At 34.1% G+C, this 13886-nt stretch overlaps 1 non-coding gene across 1 annotated transcript; it reads right to left on the bottom strand.

Annotated features, from left to right (window-relative positions):
• Positions 1–481: 481 nt before the first annotated feature.
• LOC131508217 (U6 spliceosomal RNA) lies at positions 482–587 on the bottom strand. Its single transcript, XR_009259924.1, has one exon. It is a non-coding gene; the product is annotated as a U6 spliceosomal RNA (small nuclear RNA).
• Between the last annotated feature and the right edge of the window lie 13299 nt (positions 588–13886).

Below are 13886 nucleotides of genomic sequence, written 5' to 3'. Positions count from 1 at the left end.
TGCAGGAAAAGATATTAAAATCAATAGAAACCTCAGAAGCTGGTTTAATTATTGACATTAATGTGATATACAGTGAAGATCTGATTTTAAATCAGTGGAGAAAGAAAATAATATTTTATTAATTAATCCAGAAATTATTTGCTATTGAAGGTAAAAAGCAGATTCAGATAATTCTTCTTCTTTTTTTTTTTTTTTGAGAGAGAGAGAGAGAGACCACAAGTGAGGGAGAGGGCCAGGCAGGGAGAGAGAGAGAGAGAGAGAGAGAGAGAGAGAGAGAGAATCTCAAGTAGGCTACATGCTTCCTGGGAAGCTCAATACGAGGCTTGATCCCATGACACTGGGATCATGACCTGAGCCGAAATCAAGAGTTGGACCCCCAACTGACTGAGCCACCCAGGTGCCCCCAGATAATTCTATTTTTATGAAAAAGCAGAAAAAAATTAAGAACACTCCTTTTTTTTTCCTTTTTTTTTCTTTTTTTTTTAATATGGAACACCTCACAAATTTGTGTGTCATTCTGGTATAGGGGCCATGCTAATCTTCTCTGTATAGGATCATTCTTTTAAGAAGTTAAATATGATAGGGACGCCTGGGTGGCTCAGTTGGTTGGGCATCAGACTTTGCCTCAGGTCATGATCACGCAGTTTGTGAGTTCGAGCCTCCACATTAGGATCTATCCTGACAGCTCAGAGCCTGCAGCCTGCTTTGGATTCTGTGTCTCCTCCTCTCTCTGCTCTCTCTTCCCCTCCCATGCTCATGCTCTGTCTCCCTCTGTGTCTCAATAATAAATATATGTTAAAAAAATTGAGAAGTTAAATATGATAAATGAAATAATCAAACACAAGAAGAAAATAGAGGTAAATATCAGAATGAGTATTTATTCATGTGAAAAACACTGGTAAAGATTGATGGAGATGACTACAGAAAAAAAAACAAAACTTCTGTAAGTTAAATACATCATAAGTAAAATGAGAAGTAAACAACAAACTGGGAAATATATGCAAACAAATTACGAATACCCTTAATAACAACAGGATGCTCAAATAGAAGGGAAAAGGTTAATATATCCAAATTTCAATAATAGTAAAGGCACTTGAACTAGTAATTCACAAAAGAAGAAATACAAATGACCAAAGAACTTAGGAAATTATTTTAAAAGTGCAAATAATCAAAGATGCAAAAAATTAATCATTAATGAGATCCCCCCTTTTTTACTATTTTACTAATAATACTAATAAATATTAATATGTGTGTATGTATGTATATGTTACATGTATACACATATGTATGTATATGTATACATGCATGTGCACATATATATATACACACACACACATATATATATATATATATATAATCCCTTGATTGTTCAAGGAAATTATACTCTTTTAAACAGACAGTATGTAAAATTTTCAATTTCCCTGGAAAATAACTTGGCAATATGAATCAAAAACCTCAAAAATAGTGTGTATTTGTTTTGAACCAATAATAGAAAAGTAACCATAGATTTTCTTACAGTTATGACAGTGAAAAATTGCAGCCAATCTAAATGTCCAAAGAGGAAATTGGTAAAATAAATTATAGTATAGGTATATGATAAACAGAATTCAAAAATATTTAACCTAATTATAAATTGTTCATGATGAATTGTTATTTAAAACGGATAAGCTATAGAATAGTATGTATAACATGCTCCCAATTTAACCAAGTTAGCAAGTACACACACACACATAGATAGATAGATGTGTGTGTGTGTGTGTATATATATATATATATATATATACATAGATATATGTACATACATAGATAGATGTGTGTTGTATATATATATATATATATATATACACACACACACACACACACGTGTGTGTATATATATATACACACACGTATACACACACACCTATATATACGTGTATATATATATATATATATATACACACACACGCATACACACATACACGACAGTGTGTGTGTGTGTGTGTGTGTGCCATGTATAATTGTATACCCAACAGGAATAGTTATTCTGTATTTTAAGATTACAAAGTTTTAGGTTTTTGTTTTTCTGTCAAAATTTTCTACTGTGGGGGCACTTGTGTGGCTGAATCGGTTAAGTCGTCAACTTTGGTTCAGGTCATGATCTCACCATTTATGGATTTGAGCCCCGCATGGGGCTCTGTGCTGATAGCTCAGAGCCTGGAATTTACCTCAGATTCTGTGTCTCCCTCTCTCTCTGCCCCTCCACCGCTTGTGCTCTCTTTGTCTCTCTATGCCTCTCAAAAATAATAAATGTTTAAAAAAGTTATTATATTTTTTACTGTGAAAAAAATTCAAACACTAAAACTTGAATTTTGACTTCAATTAAATAAAAATAAATTAAATAAAAAGATTTGGTCTATGATAATGATTAAGGATAAAAAGGTAGCATAATCCAATCAATAATATTTCTAAATAAGAACACAGTTTAAAACTCTGTGACATGTTGTCTTTTAAAACATAACACATTTAGAATGAGGTGTTAAAAGAACGGCAACTTCACTAATACACTACATAATGGTATACAAAAAAAATGACACTATGGAGCCTCATACCCTCAAAATGTAATGTTTGCCAAGTTCCAAACTGTTTCAGTTTGATAAATTGAAAAGTCATGAGAGCAATATTCTAAGGCCCCTGCCAAAAGTATAAACCACTGATTATCGGTACAATCATGGAACATACTATTTCCAAACCAGTTTTTGCTGCGCCTACATTACAGATACTTCAGATGAAGGTGAAAGAACACATAGGCATCTATAAACTTCAGCATAAAAGTGCTGAATAACAACACCAGTATCCATCGCTGCACCTCCCTGAAGGTGGGTGTTTATGAGAAATGTCCAGAGGACGGAAGGAAGGCATTGAATTGGACAACCCCCCGTTGGTAACTTACATCCTGAAACAAGAGATTTGATTACCCTTATCATTATCTCTGCTTGCTGAGCAGAGCTCCCAAAGCTATTAGTGGTCATAAAATTACCCAGCTGTTTTTTAAATTCAACCATAGTATTTGACTCAGTGACCTCTTCGGTCAATGAATTTCACAGGTTGACTATACACATTCATAAGGCATTATTTACCTCAATTTGTTCTGAATTTACTGCCTCTTATTTTTATCAAGTATCTCCTTGTCCTCATCTTATTATGGGACAAGGTTAAAAAAAAAGTGTCCTTTGTAATTTTGAATGCTTCAATCAAGGACTTTTCTAAAATACACCAGATTTTAGAATCTTTTATTAGGAAAATGAAAAATCTAGCTATATTCCATCTAGTCTCTATTAATATTTTATTCTCACCATGACTTCTTATTACTTGGGTGTGAATTCAATTCCAGTTTTACCTCATTATTCTATTTCTTTCATATTATTAACAGCACAAGAGTGACAATCATGAACATACAGTTTTTTTCCAGTAAGAAAATTCAAGTTTTTATGATGTGAAAAGATTAAACTCTTACTGATACTATGATTTTCCTTTAATTGAAGTGTCCATCTTAGGAAAATCAGTACACTCAAAACACTTAAATTTTTAGTTACCAAACCAGACTAGATTAGTATGCTTTTCAGTAAAAATATTTTTAGCATTACCTTTTTAAAGCAGATTCTTTCTGCTAGATTGTTCTGGAGCAATTTAGATACACCAAAATTAGAAGATTGGATAAGTTAGTCATCTAGTCACATGATTCTATTGTAATTCATCCGAATAGTGATTTTGTATTTTGAGTAGCGAGAGAGTTGTTCTCCATAAACTAGGCATATTTCTCACCACAATATTTATAGTTATAAATAATTATGCTATTTATAAAATTAGCCATTTTCAGGTATATAGTCAGGTATGATTTTTTTTACACAGTACGTTCTTTCATAGCTGAAAATATTTACAACCCCTGTTGTATGTCGTCATCATGTTCCTTCAAGATTCCCTCATTCATGTAATAAAGACACATGACCTTAATTTAGAAATAAAATAAGATGCATGTATTGAAACAGTTAAACTCAAGGAAACTAAAGATTAGCTCCTCCTTGTTATTTAGCTTCTCTTAAGGTTTGATCCAAGAGAACATTTGCTTGATAAAAATACAAGTTTCTGGGTTTCAGGGTGGACCTGTGGGGTGGGACGGAGCCGACATTTTAAACTAACTCCCTATCTGTACTCATCACAATTCTCTTTGGGCTTCTTCTCAGTTTTGACTTTCTCCCTGGGAGAGCTCTTCCATACCCACAGCTTCAGCTATACATACACCAATACTTCCCAAAGTTGTATCTCCAGCTTGGAGTTCTCTTTTGAGTACCAGATGTCGCCATCTGGTTTGTCTCAGAGATATTTCATACTCAGACCAAAGTAATGACTTGATCCTAAAATCTTGCCTTCATGTAGTTCCATCTACTTTCCTTGCAGTGAATATTTACATCACTTTTATTGAAGTGCTCAAGTCAGAAACCCTTGATCATCTTTTCCCCTTTCCTTCTCCTTTTAAATTTTTAAAAAATTTTTTTTTAACATTTATTATTTTTGAGACAGAGAGAGACAGAGCATGAACGGGGGAGGGTCAGAGAGAGGGAGACACAGAATCTGAAACACGCTCCAGGCTCTGAGCCGTCAGCACAGAGCCCAATGCGGGGCTCGAACTCACGGACTGCAAGATCATGACCTGAGCCGAAGTCGGCCGCTCAACCGACTGAGCCACCCAGGAGCCCCTTAAATTTTTTAGTAAAATGTATTGTCTTATCCATTATTGGGTTTCTCTTGGATTTTGTGTCTGGAAATGTACCATCCTTAAGATCAGATATGTCATCCTGATTACATGATGAGCTTGACTGCTGAGTTTTGTATCAGGGTTAGAGACCCAGAGTGACACCATGAAACCGAAAGTGGCCCTATTGAGGAAAAACCCCAAGATTTTTTTTAGCAGCAAGCTTACATAATTCAAATCATAATTAATATCAACAGAGGTTTAATGAACACTTATTGAACTTTGAGATTTTAGGAAGAAATCCATTCTAAAGAACCCTAGGTATCTATGAATAAAAAATAAGAAAGTTAAAAATACTTACTAGTCTATGGTTCCAATCTGCTAATAATAGTTAAATCTTATTCTTCACAATTTCCCATTTATGAAAATTGGGTTAATATCTTTGGAAAAAATTTACATTTATATTTTCTTATAGTTAAATTAGAATTAAGCTGCTTTCAGATATATTTTCACAGAAAATAATTACAATATTCCAAAGGCCAAAATATGCCATTTTGAAAGCTCTCATTTTCTCTGCTTTTCTGAAATATCGGTAGAAATGGGACCAAGGAAAAAGCAGATCCCTTTTTAAAAGGATCACAAAGATTCTTTTTTTCCTTGTTCTCAAGTCAAGCTTTCTTATTGAAAGTTTTCTTATTACCAAGATGTTTGTCACAGAAGAAGGTAGTGATATGTTATTACCTCAGTATAAATTTTAAATGTTATTATTGGTACTTGCAGATGAAATCGTCTTCCTAAAACAATACAGAAAGGCAATTATTTTTATCACTAATTTGGAAGGAACATATAACAATCAGTGGTTGTGAGTGTATAGTATAGTTCAGAGTTTAGTCTATATCAGATGACTTTATTTTTGTCCTTGTGCATAGCTTTGATGAATACTCTAAAATGTATCATGTAGGTATAATTTAATTATGTAACATTTGGTACTGATGCAGGTTATAAAGTATAATAAAAAGGACACTCACAAGTCTGCCAATATAGTTATAAAATAGAGCATCATCATTACTGTGTCCCCAATGGGTGTGTGTCTCCTTGATCCCATCCTTCTACCTTTCCAACACTGGTGACTCCCACTTTAAATTTGTATTTACCATTTCTTTGCTTTTAAAAAAAATGGTTTGAGGGGCACTTGGGTACCTCAGTCAGTTAAGCATCCAACTTCAGCTCAGGTCATGATCTCGCGGTCTGTGAGTTCGAGCCCTGCGTTGGGCTCTGTGCTGACAGCTCGAAGCCTGGAGCCTGTTTCAGATTCTGTGTCTCCCTCTCTCTGCCCCTCCCCCACTTGTTCTCAGTCTCTCTTTCGTTCCCCAAAATAAATAAACATTAAGAAAAAATTTAAAAAATAGTTTGATGATATATCACTCAGCAGTTTTAAAAATTCATTCATGGGGTTTCAAAAAACTGTATTTATTTTCACTATAATCTAAGATTCTGCTATGTGATAGCTACACATTTTATTTTTCCCTTTTCCTGTTGATAGATGTTTACAGTGTCTTAAGTTTTTGCTAGTAAGAGAATAATACCATAAATATTCTTGTGATACACACATGTAAGGGTTCTCTATGGTATAAATCTAGAAATAGAATTGCTGAGTTGTGGGGAATGTTATACTTAAAAGATAATGTCAAATTATTTTCCAAAAGAATTGTACTACTTTAAAACCATGCTAGCAACATACATTAATTCTCATTAATGTATATACTCACCAAAATTTGTAATGGCAGTTATAATTTTTGTGATCTGGCAGGTATAATATTGTAGAGCATTGTAGTATTACTTACTAATTCTTTGATTACTAAGGAAGGTAAGCATGTCTCCATATCTTTATTTACTGTTCAGGTTTTATAAATATTGTTTAGTTATATAATTTGTCCATCATTATATCAGGTTGTTTACCTCTTTACTGATTTGTAAGAATTTTTTATATTGGTGGTGCCTGGATGGTTCAGTTTGTCTGACTCTTGGTTTTGGCTCAGGTCATGATCTCATGGTGGTGAGATCGAGCCCCATGGTAGGCTCTGTATTGAGTGTAGAGCCTGCTTAAGATTCTCTCTCTCTCGTCTCTCTGCCCTCCCCCACACACACTTTCACTCTCTCTCCTCCTCTCTCTCTCTCTCTCTCTCTCTCTCTCTCTCTCTCAGACTAAATAAATAAACCTTAAAAAAAAGGAAAAAGAATTCTTTACATACTATGTATAATTATTTTTCTCAGTTATGTATATTTCAATATTTTCTCCAGTTTACAGCTTGTCAGCTTATCATATCATGCTTTTTGAAAGATAAAATTTCTTAATTTCAATATGTTTAAATGTTTCAATATTTTAAGTTTAGAACATTTAATACTTGTTTAAAAATATTCCTTAAGATCATAACTATATTTTCCCGTATTTTTTAATCTAAAATTACAGGGTTTTCTTTTCACATTTATTTTTTTTTTTTAATGTTTTTTTTTTTATTTATTTTTGGGACAGAGAGAGACAGAGCATGAACGGGGGAGGGGCAGAGAGAGAGGGAGACACAGAATCGGAAACAGGCTCCAGGCTCCGAGCCTTCAGCCCAGAGCCTGACGCGGGGCTCGAACTCACGGACCGCGAGATCGTGACCTGGCTGAAGTCGGACGCTTAACCGACTGCGCCACCCAGGCGCCCCTCTTTTCACATTTAAATATCCAACATATCGTGGGGCACCTGGGTGGCTCAGTCAGTTAAGCATCCAACTTCAGCTCAGGTCATGATCTCATGGCTTCTGAGTTTGAGCCCTGCGTTGGACTCTGTGCTGACAGCTTGGAGCCTGGAGCCTGCTTTGGATTCTTTGTCTGCCTCTTTCTCTGTCCCTCCCCTGCTCATGCTATCTCTCTCTCTCTCTCTCTCTCTCTCTCTCTCTCTCTCTCTCTCAAAAATAAATAAACATTAAAATATTTTTTAAAATATCCAACATATTGAGATCTTATTTCTATACAGTAATTGGCAAGGAGTCCATTATACAGGAGTAACCAATCATTCCAGAATAATTCATGGAATGATTGTGTCCTTCTCCCAGTTTTCAACAGTGCTACATATGTCACAAATCCTGTGAGTGCCATTCAACAACTTTTGAGTGCCTACTGGGGTCGCATACACTTCTATGGGATAGAAATAAAGCAGTAAGTATGGGAGAAATCATTTCATGGTTGGGTCAATTTTGAGTTTCTCTAGGCCCCTGCATTTGTCAGTTTTAACCCTGAATCAATTCCATAATAGCTTATTTATTTTATCTGTGTAACAAGTTTTACAATACTATGGTCTCAATGTTTGTGTCCCCCCACTAATTCATATGTTGGAATTCTAACCCCCAAAGATGATGGTATAAGGAGATGGGGCCTTTGGGAAGTGATTAGGTCATGAGAGTACAACTCTCATTAATGGGATTAGTGCTCTTATCAAAGAAATCCCACAGAGCTCCCTAGCCCCCTTAAGCAAGAGGGTCTGCAGCCTGGATTTGGTTCCTCACCTAGCCATGCTGGCAGCCTGATCTCCAGGTTCCAGCCTTCAGAACTATGAGGTTTTTATAAGCCAGTTAATATCTAGTGATATCCTGTTTAGTTCAAATGGACTAAAACAGGTATCTTACAAGGCCAGTTCTGCTTCTGGACTATTTTCACAATTATTGATCCCTTGTTCCTATACTCTTTCATATAGATGTTAGAATTAGCTTGTCAAATTAGACAGACACACACACAACAGGAAGTTAATAAAATTGCATTGAAAATATAGATCAGTGGAATATTACTCAGCCATCAAAAAGAATGTAATCTTGCCATTTGCAATGATGTGGATGGAGCTAGAGTGCATTATGCTACACCAAATAAGTCAGAGAAAGACAAATACCGTATTATTTCTCTCACATGTGGAATTAAAGAAACAAAACAGATGAACATATGGGAAGGGAAAAAATAAAAGAGAGGGAAATAAACCATAAAAGACTCTTAAAGATAGACAGCAAACTCAGGGTGCCTGGGTGGGCTCAGTCAGTTGAGTGTCCGACTTTGGCTCAGGTCATGATCTCACAGGTTGTAAGTTCAAGCCCTGTGTCGGGCTCTGTGCTGACAGCTCAGAACCTGGACCTTGCTTTATATTCTATGTCTTCCTCTCTCTCTGCCCCTCCCCTGCTTGCACTCTGTCTCTCTCTCTCTCTCTCTCTCTCTCAAAAATAAATAAATGGCAAAAAAAAAAAAAAAAGAGAACAAACTGAGAGTTGATGGAGAAAGGTGGGTGGGGGGCAGGCTAGATGGTGATGACTATTAAGGAGGGCACCTGTTAAGATGAGCACTGGGTATTGCATGGAAGTGATGAATCACTGAATTCTACTCCGAAACTAGTATTGCACTACGTTAACTAACTAGAATTTAAATAAAAATTGGAAAAAAAGAAACTCCTCCAATATTTATATTTTGTAAATAATTTTTATTATGAGTGTGTTTTGAATTATATCAAATGTATTTTATATCATCTAATAGGATGATAATTTTCCCCATTCTATAATGCATAAAATAAATATATCAGTTTACTAATTTTATATTATTCTTGAACTTCTGGACTAAATCCAACTTGGTCATAATATATACCAATATATAGAAATTATTGGATTTTGTTTGCTAATATTTTTAGCATATTTACATCTAGTTCCGTGAGTTAATAAAGTCTTAAATCTTCCATTCTGTACACTCCTTATCTAGTGTTGCTATGAAACTTCAAATAAGTTAATAATGTGAATTAAGAAGTATTTCTCTTATTTATTCTTTGGGAACATTTTTAGGAAGTTAAAATAATTTGTTCTTTAAAATTATAATAGCATTTTCCCAAAAACAGGAATTAGTTTTTGTCTTTGAAGGGAAAAAATTTATATATTTTATATACACTTTTCTCTGATAACCTTGACCTGTTCAGGGTTTCTTCCCCCCTCCTTCTGCAGAATTAATGAGTTATTTTTGAGTAGGAATTTGTCTAACTTGTCTAGATTTCACATTTATTTTTACGAGAAAAGTTCTCATATTCCTTTCTAACATTTTTTGTCCTTATGAAATTGTTATTATGTCTATTCCTTCTGTATGTTTTGGCTCTTCTCTGTCTGCTTCATGATTTATATAATATGTTAATATTGTTTAGTAATTGTTTAGTAATTTGGTCATAATAATGGTAAACATAATTTGTTTACTCTGAAAAATTTTAGATTTTTATTATTACATTCATTCTAATTTCTTTGGATTAATTCTAATATTTTTAACATCTTGAGTTGGTTTTTGTGTTCATTAATTTGTAACCTTTGTTATATTCTAATAAGGACCTGCAATTGTTTAAATTTCCTACAATTCACTATTTTTGTTTCTTCCCAACATTGAATATCTAGCATTTTTATTATTTTAAAGTTCTAATTATTTTTCCTCTTGATTATGATTTATCTTTATCTTTTATTTTTTAATGTTTTATTAATTTTGGGGAGAGAGAACATGAGCACCGAGGGGCAGGGAGAGAGGGAGACAGAAGATCTGAAGCCAGCTCTGTGCTAACAGCAGAGAGCCCATGGGGCTCGAATTCACAAATCGTGAGATCATGACCTGAGCCGAAGTTGGATGCTCAACTGACTGAGCCACCCAGGTGCCCCTGGTTTATCTTTTTCTTCAAATATGTGGGTAACATTTTTAAAATCTATCATTTTCTAAGTTTATTCCATTATACCATACAATATAGTCTACAGAATGACAATGCTCTCTTCAGTTGTCTCTAACCTTTACACTGAGACATCCAATGAATTTATAATTCAGTGATTATATTTTTATTTCTAAATTTCTATTTTTTTCTCTCAAGTTGCTTTTATAAAATTGGTTTTCAAAATCATATTTCCCTTTCTCATTTTGTGATTCATTTTCATTTTTCTTTTGTTATTTTACACATTTTTGTTTTATATTGTATATTATCAAATAATTCCATTGTCTGAAATCTTTGGTTTCTAATCTCTTGTTTGTTTCTATATGTATTTGTGATATTTTATTATAAGCTTATACTGATTAACCATAATTGATAAGAATCTTAAGAGCTATATTACATTCACTGTTAAAAAAAAAAGAAAAAAAAGGTTTACATTTGCTTATTCAAAGAGCAAAAAACTCTTTCAATCTAGATTAATTTTACTTCTGTCTCAAATTCCAGACTTAATGTTAGAGTTTTAGTTCTTGTATGCTTCAAAGGACCATGGCTTACCAAATATATATTTTGTCTCACGTTTGCCTGTCAGGTTTGTCTAAGGTGCAAGGCTTCCACGCTGATAATAGCTCAAATATTTTTGTTTTATTAAATTACTTTCTTCATTTATTCATGAATCTGGGAGATTTTTCTTACTCTTTATGATCCCAGGAATGCATTAGAAAGCAAATTTTATACCGAATCTGGTTTTCTTTCAGTGGGAGGGATTTTCAGAGTTTCTAATTCTCCAGATTTCCTGAAAAGAGAGGTTATAGTCTTACCATAAAGCTCTCTGCACGGTCTACTAAATCATATAAATTCAACACAGGCATATGAAAGAAGTCTAGAGTTTCCAGAGTTAACCAGAGTTTCTAGAGTTTCTTGGTTTCTTTCTAGGTTTTGGGTTTGGGTTTGTTTTTGTTTTGTTTGTTTTGTTTGCTAGACATAAATGGATTCACTGTATGATTTAGGCATGGAGAATACCATCAGTGTTGGTAGGTGTATGTGTTTGTCTGTGTGACACAGTGGTTCCCAGGCATTCTTCAATTCACAAATTTCAAGGTAATGGTGAGAAGCTATTTTGGACTTATGTCCATGTATATTATACCTGGCCCATGAACAGATAATAAATATTAGTATTATAATCATGAATAAATTACATGGATGATGAAGAGACCAAAGGCCAGTAGGTGATATTCAGTTTATAGTAGCTTTACTTTCACATCATTAATGTTACTTAGAAAAATACTAAAGTTGTAAAATAAAAGAGATTGACAATGATTATTTATGGTATTATTATAGTTCTAATAAAGTGCTCTTTGGAGGGTACAAATTCCAATAAAATCCTTGGGCATTTTAAGATCATAAACAGCATACAGTAATATCTTAATTAACTGTACAATAATTGGTGGGATGAAAAAGTCAACAAAGAAATAGCATACACATCACATATTAAGTATATTACTCCCCTGCAATTACTTTACTGTATATATTATTAAAGAACTCATTACTCAATAATCTTGATACAATTTTTTAAGTTTAAAACTTATCTTTTCAACATCACTATCAATAAGGTAGGAAAGAGTAATGCATGTTGTAACTTAAATTGTTAATTGTAGACCTTCAGTCTATGTTTATATGATATTTAGACAATAGGTGAAATCTTGACATGATCAAAACTAGTTGTCAATATGAAGGAAAAAATACTACAAATTATTCACTCTTAGCAATTGTTACACTGAATGCTAGAGATGACAGCAAGGTTGTAGCTCTCTGTTCTCCAAATTACAACCTTACAGAAGTCGCCCTGTTGCTAAATGTCGACTATTCGCAAATATAAAAAAAAGGTAAGTGTGTCATTATTCATTATTTTCCAGCCATCATATTAATAACTGCTTAGGATTCTACACATTTAAAATTATTCATTCTTGCCCCCAAATTACTGACAGTTTCACTTTAACATTTTGTGGTGGCCCTTCACTGCAGTATTTTTGTTTTATATATATTTTATATATTATAATCGTATGTACGATTATTGTACCCAGGTGCTTCATTTCCAAACCAACAACTTTTTTACAGGAATATCCTTAATGCTTTGAGCCATCAAGGTAATTATACACTTGAAAAAAGACAAGATTTGAGGAGAAAAATACTTTGGTTTTCATGTCATTTCTTGCAAGCCCTTTTCTTTCTCACATCTGCTATTTCAGGTCTTTACAAGTCTTTTCTTTAGTGCCCTTTTAAAATTTCTCAATCCAAGACTGGTTTTACAAGTTCTTAGAAAAGACTACTGAGTGTACTGTTATTTCAGGGGCAACATTATACAAAGAAAGAATGGAACAAAATCACCGACAATTCAGTCAGCTGGTTCCAATCATATAACTTGGGTCATATGAATGTCAGACTGTCATCATTCACACAGGTTTTTTTTTTGTTTGTTTGCCTGTTTTGTGTTTTGTTTTTGTTTTTTAAAGAAGTCCTTACCAAAGGAGCATCTTTGGATTCTGTTTTTAGAACCTTCTGAGCCGTGACTTGGAATAAGCAGAATAGGCCCTGTGGCTGTGGACTTGAGTGTAACCATCAACATTGCTGTCCAAGACACTATTATTTACATCCACTCCAAGTTATAGATGTTAATCTCCATCCCCCACCCCCCACCACGAAAAAGACCACGACTTACATAAACGTATATACTGCAAATAGTGAGGCTATTACCCAGTGAAGAGTCTCTGCCTTGTGCCACAGGAACACATTAGAGCAGCAATAAGCGTTCTGATAGTGAGAATGCAGTTGGATTGCCTGCTTTTCTGAGGAGATTTTAGTCTACACTGGAGGAAATATAGTTCACCCTTCTAGGCTTCACCTTTGAAGCTGTGGGACTGCCTTCCCTTTATAGCTCAAAAGTTCCTCTAATCCACTGAGATCTCACTGCACTCAGGATATTTAAATCTCAGAACAAGTGTTTTTGAAGGGGTGTACAACACTGAAAATAAGAAATATCGTCTTAGCTTTTGAGTTGATACAGAAAAGGGAAGCTAAGCCATTTGGCTTTAAATTGTTAAAGTTTCAGTCAGAACAGAGGAGTACAAATCCTTCTTTTCATGGTGAAGACTAGAACAGACCACTCTGCCTTTGGCCCTGGGAAATGTTAAAATGACAACATTTAGAAAGGCTTCAGAAAACAGATGAAATTGTTTAAATTTTTGCAAAAAGAAATGTCCAAAGAAATGGGGGAAATTGATGTAGTCAAGAAGGAGGAGAAAGCAAAAGAGACTATCACAGATCACATAAAATGTTTAAAAAATTAGAAGAAAGTAGTATTTCCAAAATAATAGAAAAAAGGCAGAAGGCCTTTGAAATTTTCCCTTTATTAAA

This window comes from Neofelis nebulosa, chromosome 3 (genome assembly GCF_028018385.1).
Source record: "Neofelis nebulosa isolate mNeoNeb1 chromosome 3, mNeoNeb1.pri, whole genome shotgun sequence".
Classification (NCBI taxonomy): Eukaryota; Metazoa; Chordata; class Mammalia; order Carnivora; family Felidae; genus Neofelis; species Neofelis nebulosa.
The sequence above is the reverse complement of the archived record's forward strand: the minus strand, read 5'-3'. Positions and strand labels throughout refer to the sequence as shown.